The sequence below is a fragment of the Phyllostomus hastatus genome, unplaced genomic scaffold (genome assembly GCF_019186645.2).
Source record: "Phyllostomus hastatus isolate PE091 unplaced genomic scaffold, TTU_PhHast_1.1 phas_scaffold_182, whole genome shotgun sequence".
NCBI lineage: Eukaryota > Metazoa > Chordata > Mammalia > Chiroptera > Phyllostomidae > Phyllostomus > Phyllostomus hastatus.
This window is the reverse complement of record NW_025334013.1, coordinates 17505597-17512141: the sequence shown is the minus strand read 5'-3', so window position 1 is coordinate 17512141 and position 6545 is coordinate 17505597. Positions and strand designations below refer to the sequence as shown.

The window sequence follows — 6545 nt, the reverse complement described above, 5'->3', positions numbered from 1 at the left end:
CCCTGACCAGGAATTGAACCAGTGACCTTTTGGTTCACAGACCGGTGCTTAGTCCACTGAGTCACACCAGCCAGGGTCGTCAGAAATCTTTTTCATTCTGAGTCTCTACTTAAGCATCACATCCTCAAGAAGACCTCCCTGACGCCCCTTCCCAGACAAACTATGGTTCCTTATTATGCCCTTGCACATTGTGTGCCACGAACCCCTTCTCCATAGCCCTCCTCACACTTACAGTGCTACATTTGTTTATGATTCTTTATTCTTTTTTTAAAAAGGAGGGAGAAAGAGAGGGAGAGAGAAACATCAATGTGCGGTTGCTGGGGGCCGTGGCTGCAACCCAGGCATGTGCCCTGACTGGGAATCGAACATGCAATGCTTTGGTTCACAGCCCACACTCAATCCACTGAGCCATGCCAGCCAGGGCTATGATTCTTTACTCTTAACATCTCATCCCCAGCGAGTTAGATGCTCCATGAGGGCTGGGCCATGTCTCTTTTTTGCTTATTTCCACAGAGCCTGGCATTTGTTGAATGATGATGGGAGGATTCTGGGATGTGGCATCTGCCCCCTCCCCACCCAGTCCCACATCTTGCAGGATAAGCCTCTCTGGATGGGGAATCCGTAGCCCTGGGTTCTTGGCTTGTCTCAGTCACAGCCTCTTTGTTGTGAGCTTGAGTCAAGTAATTGTCTGAGTCTAGGGCCTACGCCCTCACTGTCATGATTCCTTGGCCTGGCTTCCTGGGGCACTGCAAAACTTGCGTTCAGTGTGAGAAGTGTGGCAAAGAAGCTTCGTGCCAGGCCCGGCTCTGAGCAACAACAACAACAGCCACTCCCACCCCTTAGCCTCAGTTTCGCCAGCTGCAATGAAAAGGGATTGAGTACAAAGTCCAAGTTCCCTCCCCCAGCCCAAAGGCCCTGCCACACAGCCCACAGGAAACACATCTGCCCTGATGTCCTCTGTTCCCTCTGCTGCATCCGTCCCACCCAGCTCTGGTCTGGGCATTGCACAGGATGATTGTTCATACACGGAGAGGAGAAGGGAAGTTGAATTTTCATACATGGAGAAGGCCTGGGGGTCTGAGGCAGTAAACTTGGCTCACCAGGCACAGTGCTAAGTGCTTTACATCTCATTAAGCTTGTAGCGCCCTGAGATGTAGATTATCTTGTTCTTTCCATTTCACAGGGGGGAAAACTGCCACCTGAAAGGTTATGCGGTACACCCAGAGCCCAGCAGTCAGGAAGAGACTGAACCAGGGTCCTGGGTTCGAACCACCCCTCTGGGCTGTACAGAGCAGGAAGCCCCTGGGGCAAGTTCCCTTTCTCAGGGGACTCTCTTGGCCTAGCCCACAGGAACTCCCCATCTCTCCTCACTGCCCTACTTCCCCTAATAGCCTGGGAGCCTTGTAGGACCATGACTTCAGTTTGAGGTGTCATTGGGTTTGAGGCACAGCCTCCTTCTCCTAGCTGGGAAAGAGGATAACAACCCCATCACCCAGCACCCACTGGGTCAGGATAAAAGGCTGGGGAATAGGTGTTGTGGGGGCGGAGAGCGAAAGAGCTAGGTGATGCATTTCAGCTCAGTGTCATCCATATTTCTGGCCCACTGCAGCTAACACAACAGTCTGCTCTCCTGGCACCCAGGTCGGGAGAACACAGTGGGTGAGGGTTACTCAAGCAGACCTTCCTTCTGCAGCCTGGGCACCAGGGAAGGCCGCCCCGGGAGAGTGACGAGCTGACCAGCTGACCGAGACTGAGCCGGAGACGACGGGAGGGTGGCAGGGAGAAAGCACATTGAGGAACAGAAGGAAGTTCCAAGTGGGAGCCCCCTGGGAGGCCCAGCAGGAAGTGAGAACTGTCCCTGGGAGGCCCCAGTAAGGAGCTGGCCTTCGACCCAAAGGTTTTGGGGATGAGTCCCTGATCGATGTGCGTTTTCAGCAAGGCCCTGTCGGAGGTGCAGAAAAGGACTTGGCAGGAAGGGAGGGGCGCTCATGAGGCCAAGGCAGTGCCCAGAGGACAGAGGAGGGAAGCCCTGCCCGGGATGCTGGGCCCAAGGGAGGAGCATTTAGGAGGCTGAATAGCAAGTGAGGGATGGAGCTCAAGGGTCTGGATTAAGGCCCCCACCTGGGGCAGGTCTTTGGAGGATCGGTGGTTGGGACCACTGGGACAAGGAGGGAATGTTGCTAGCCTTTCCCCCTAGTCCTGCTGCATCCTGCTGATGTAATATAGTCCCTGGACTTCCTCTGGTGACCACCCACTTCAGCCCCAGTCCTGAGCTTTCCCAGAATAATGGGCCTGAGCCCCAGGGCCAGCCTGCCATCTCCACCTCCAGGTGGGTGAGGGATGGTGAAGGTGGGGCAGGCTGCAGTTGTAACTGGAGATGCTGGTTTGGGTGGAGACTTTGTCAATGCCCTGCTGCCAAAGGCCACCAGAAACACAGGGCAGCTAACCAAGCCAGGCGACTCCATAAGAGGGTGTCTGAAAGCACTCATAGGGTCTGGGCTTGGGAGGGTTTAAAGTAGCAGGGCCTTGCTCTGGATTGGCTGCTGTCTAGAAGCAGGGGCAACTCTGTGACTGGGGGTCTTCACAAACTATCTGGGAAAAGGGAAGACCAGACCAAGGCTGCAGCTACCATTAGCAAGAACCAACAGCTCTCACGCTAGCCAACATGGGGAGAGCTGCACCAATTTCGTAGGTTTGCCATACCAAGCCACCACAAACTCGATGGCTTCTCACAACAGAAATCTATTCTTTCTCACAGTTTTGGAGGCTGGAAGTTTGATATCAAGGCATTGGCTATCTGGTTCCTTCTGAGGGAGAGTCTGTTCCTTGCTCCTCTCCAGCTCCTGGTGGCTGCTGGCACTCTGCGACATTCCTTGGTTTATAGATGCATCACTCCAACCTCGGACTCTGTCTTCACATGCCTTCTCTGTGTCTGTTGTTTCTCCTTTTCTGTCCCTTTGAAGGAAATTCATAATTGGATGTAGAGCCCACTCTAATCCAAGACGATCTTACTCAATATCCTTGGGAAATATATGCAAAGACTCTTATTCCAAATGAGGTCACATTCTGAGGTTTCAGGTAGACACGTCTTTTGGGACCAGAAGTCAGCCCACTACAGGGAAGGCTGGTCCTTTTGGTGGTTTTGACAAATTTCATGTGTTTTCTATGCTCAGACATGATTCCGGAGTGGTCCTATTTGTCTCGATCCACCAGGGTCACAGAGTGCCCTTGTGCAATGTGATGTTGGGAGAAATTGCTTACACTCAGTCAGGGAACACCGAGGCCCAGCCCGAAGTGCCAGACGAGCTTCTGGAGGCCAGGGCTTGCTCTTCTCTTTCTCACCTGAAGTCAGTGAGGGAGGGAGACGTGCTGACATCAGGGGGCGGGGTGGGTGAGGCGTCCAGCTCCAGGGGCAGGGTGGGAGTGTGCCTTGAGGGTTGAAGGACCAACCAGACTCTGGGCAGCTGCAGGTCATGAGCAAGAGGGAGAAGGGTAGGAGGGGAGAGCAGAGAGGGGGAGGGTGTGCAGTGGAAGAACTGCTCTTCCTCTGATGAAAACGAGGGGCCCTGGGAGCATCCTGATCGGAGCAGTGAATACGACAGACCGACAGTGAATACGTCATTAGCAGGCATTTCCATGGACTGTTGGTGGACTGAGTTGGTTTCAAGAGCAAGGGGAGGAGAGGAACTGGAAACAGCAAGATGAGGCCACTCTAATCAGATGTTCTGCAAAGCGGAGCAGAGAAAGGGCTGGGGGGAAGCTGAGGTCCCTGGTGGGGAAGTGGAATCGAATTAAGAGATGGTTTTTGCTGTTTCCTTTTAAGGTGAGAGCAGTAAGAGTGAGTTTGACTGCTGCTCCAAGTGATCCACAGCAGCAGGGGGCGGTCTGGGCAGCGTCAATAGGAGAGGGCATGACCACAGGCGAGGGAGACAGGCTCTAGTGGCCAGGTGGCAGCTTGGCTGGGCAGGGTGGGCAGGGTGGGCAGGGGGGCAGAGGGAGGCGGAGGGAGGCAGGCCGTGAGACTCAGCCACCAGAGGTTCTCTTCTCAGAGTCTCCTTCCACATCTGGTCTGCGCTTTCCCATAGTAAACCTGCCCCCGGGGCCATGAGGCAATAGTGTCACCCAACCTGGCCTCGGTGTGGACACAGCACTTATAGCTCCACAGACCCCTAAAGGGGACCAGAGATAGTGACAGAAGTAGGAAATAGAGAGGGAGAGAAATCAGAAAGAGACCAAAATCCAGAGTCTTCACAGACCCAGGCACATCAACTCGAGTCAGGAGCTCCCCTGTGCTGTGCATGGTCCAAACCACCAGCGCCAGGGTGGACCCTCTGCTGACCGCTTGCCAGCTGTGTGACCTTGGTCCCGGCACTCCTCTGGGCCTCAGATTCCCCACCTGTAAAACGGGATACCACCAACCTCCTATCAGGGCTGTTGGGAGAAAGAATTAGGGAGATAACACACGTCTGGACCAAAAGCTCGCGGTATACAGCGTTCCTCGTCCGCCCCTCACAGCCCCACCCCAGGCACACACGTCAACACAGCGATTCCAAGGGTGGTAGCAGGGCTCCCCCTGCTGGCTGACTCTGGAACTGCACCTTCGCCCCTGTTCAGAGGTGGACCGTCCCAGTGTATTCCCTAAGGACAACAGGCAATGATTTTATTCCGCAACAGATGCCAACCAAAGTCAGCAGGTGATAGCTTCCAGTGGTCTTGGCAAGGGGTGACAGGGCCATGTCTGGCCACAAAGGTGGCAAGAAGAAGCCCCTAAAGTAGCCCAAGAAACAGGTCAAGGAGATGGACAAGGAAGATAAGGCATTCAAGCAGAGGCAAAAAGAGAAGAAACTTGAGGAACTAAAGCGAAGGCCTCAGGGAAGGGCCCCCTGGCCACGGGTGGAATTAAGAAATCTGGCAAAAAGTGAGCTATTCTCCTGCCTGGGGCAGTGGTGACCCTTCATTCCATTCCCGTGCAACGTCTGGATTCCTTGTCACAGCTCTCCTGCCACCTATAGCTGGACTGACGTGCTGTCTGGAGCCTGTTGCACATTTAAGAGTAAACTTTTGTAAAAAAAAATATATAATAATAATAATAATAATAATAATAATAATAGTCATGCAGTGACTCATCTCTTTAGTTCTTCTCGCTGCCATTTCAACCTTAGCTGGGAGTTCAGAGTAAAACCCAACCCCAAATCCTGTCAAAGAGCGTTCGTTCTTCAGTCTTTGTTCCATCCAGAATTCTGTACCACCTGGAAGTAAACGAACTCCTTTGAAATGGCTGCTAAAAAAAATCAGTAGGTGAGCACTCCAGAACCTTCCCATCACCCCCTTTATCATATGCTGGGGGTTTTAATCCACCCCGCCCCCTTTGGTTCTGCAACTGCCCCTTCATGGAGTACCCTCCCCTCCACCATGTGGAAACACAAATGTCTCCCTTCTGGAACGTTCCATGACCTTCACCACCCTTCCTTCCTGCAGACAGAACTACTGGAACTTTCTCTTCCATATGCTCTTACCTCTACTGGATTTGCTAAATTATGTGAGAGCACTAAAACACCTGTCTCACCTGAGGCCAGGTGATTGCCTTATTCATCCACTGCCAGATGGATTTTAAAACATCTGAAATCTCCCCAAGGTAGTCTCCCTCACTGTGGGTGACAGGTGAGGGGTGTGTGTGTGTGATGTACTTTGGATTATCCGATATTTCTACATGAGCGTATCTTTTTTTTTTAAAGGAAAGAAAAATCCTTTAGTGGCTTCCTGGTATTTTCAAATTCCCCAGCAAAGCTTACAGGGTGGGGTCTGGCCTCTGCCTTTGACTCCTCCCTCCTTCCACCCACCAGCACCCCATACCTGCCTCCGTGCCTCTTCACACTGGTTGCCCTCCCTGGAGAATCTTGGTCCACACTCCTCCACACGGCAAATCCCTACTGGTTTTCAAAGCCTGGCCTAACTGTCATCTCCCTAGAAGCCTTCCTGACCCCCACAGTCATGCTGTCCTCACCTGTCCGGCCCTCCACTAAAGCTCTCAGCATCGACAGCACTGTATATGCTCCCTTGAAGGAGGCAGGCCCCCTGCAGGTGGGGGAGGGGTAGTGCACCACCTTCGTGTTCAACCTGTTGAGAGAAGTCAGTTCCCGCTGCCATGGTTTGCTCACAGGCAGAATGAAGGATCCAGGCAGAATCTCATAAATCCTTCAGATTCTAAAATTCTATGGTCTGCAGAGAGTAGTCACCTTATTTTAAGCAACCGTCACCCAACAGCAGATGCTGCACTGGGATCACCTGGGAAATGGGCCGTTTTCTGTTCTTTGTGGGATTCACCCTCCTCTCCCCACCCCCGGGCAGGGGCACATGGGTTGTCCTCTCCTTAGCCGACGGCCCCGTTAGTGGGCACAGGACTTCGGGGAAGCTCATGGTCTCTTCCCATGCAGGGTGGACTGTGTCCTAGGGGGAGAGGCTGTGTCTCAGCAGCATCATGCTCATCTGCATGACAGTCATTTGCCAACACCTGTGGTGAGTAGGAGGGTCGATGTCTAAAGCTG

General features: G+C 53.1%; 1 pseudogene; it reads left to right on the top strand.

Annotated features, from left to right (window-relative positions):
• The first annotated feature begins 4734 nt into the window (after nt 1-4734).
• On the top strand, nt 4735-4922 carry LOC123831555 (annotated as a pseudogene).
• The last annotated feature ends 1623 nt before the right edge of the window (nt 4923-6545 follow it).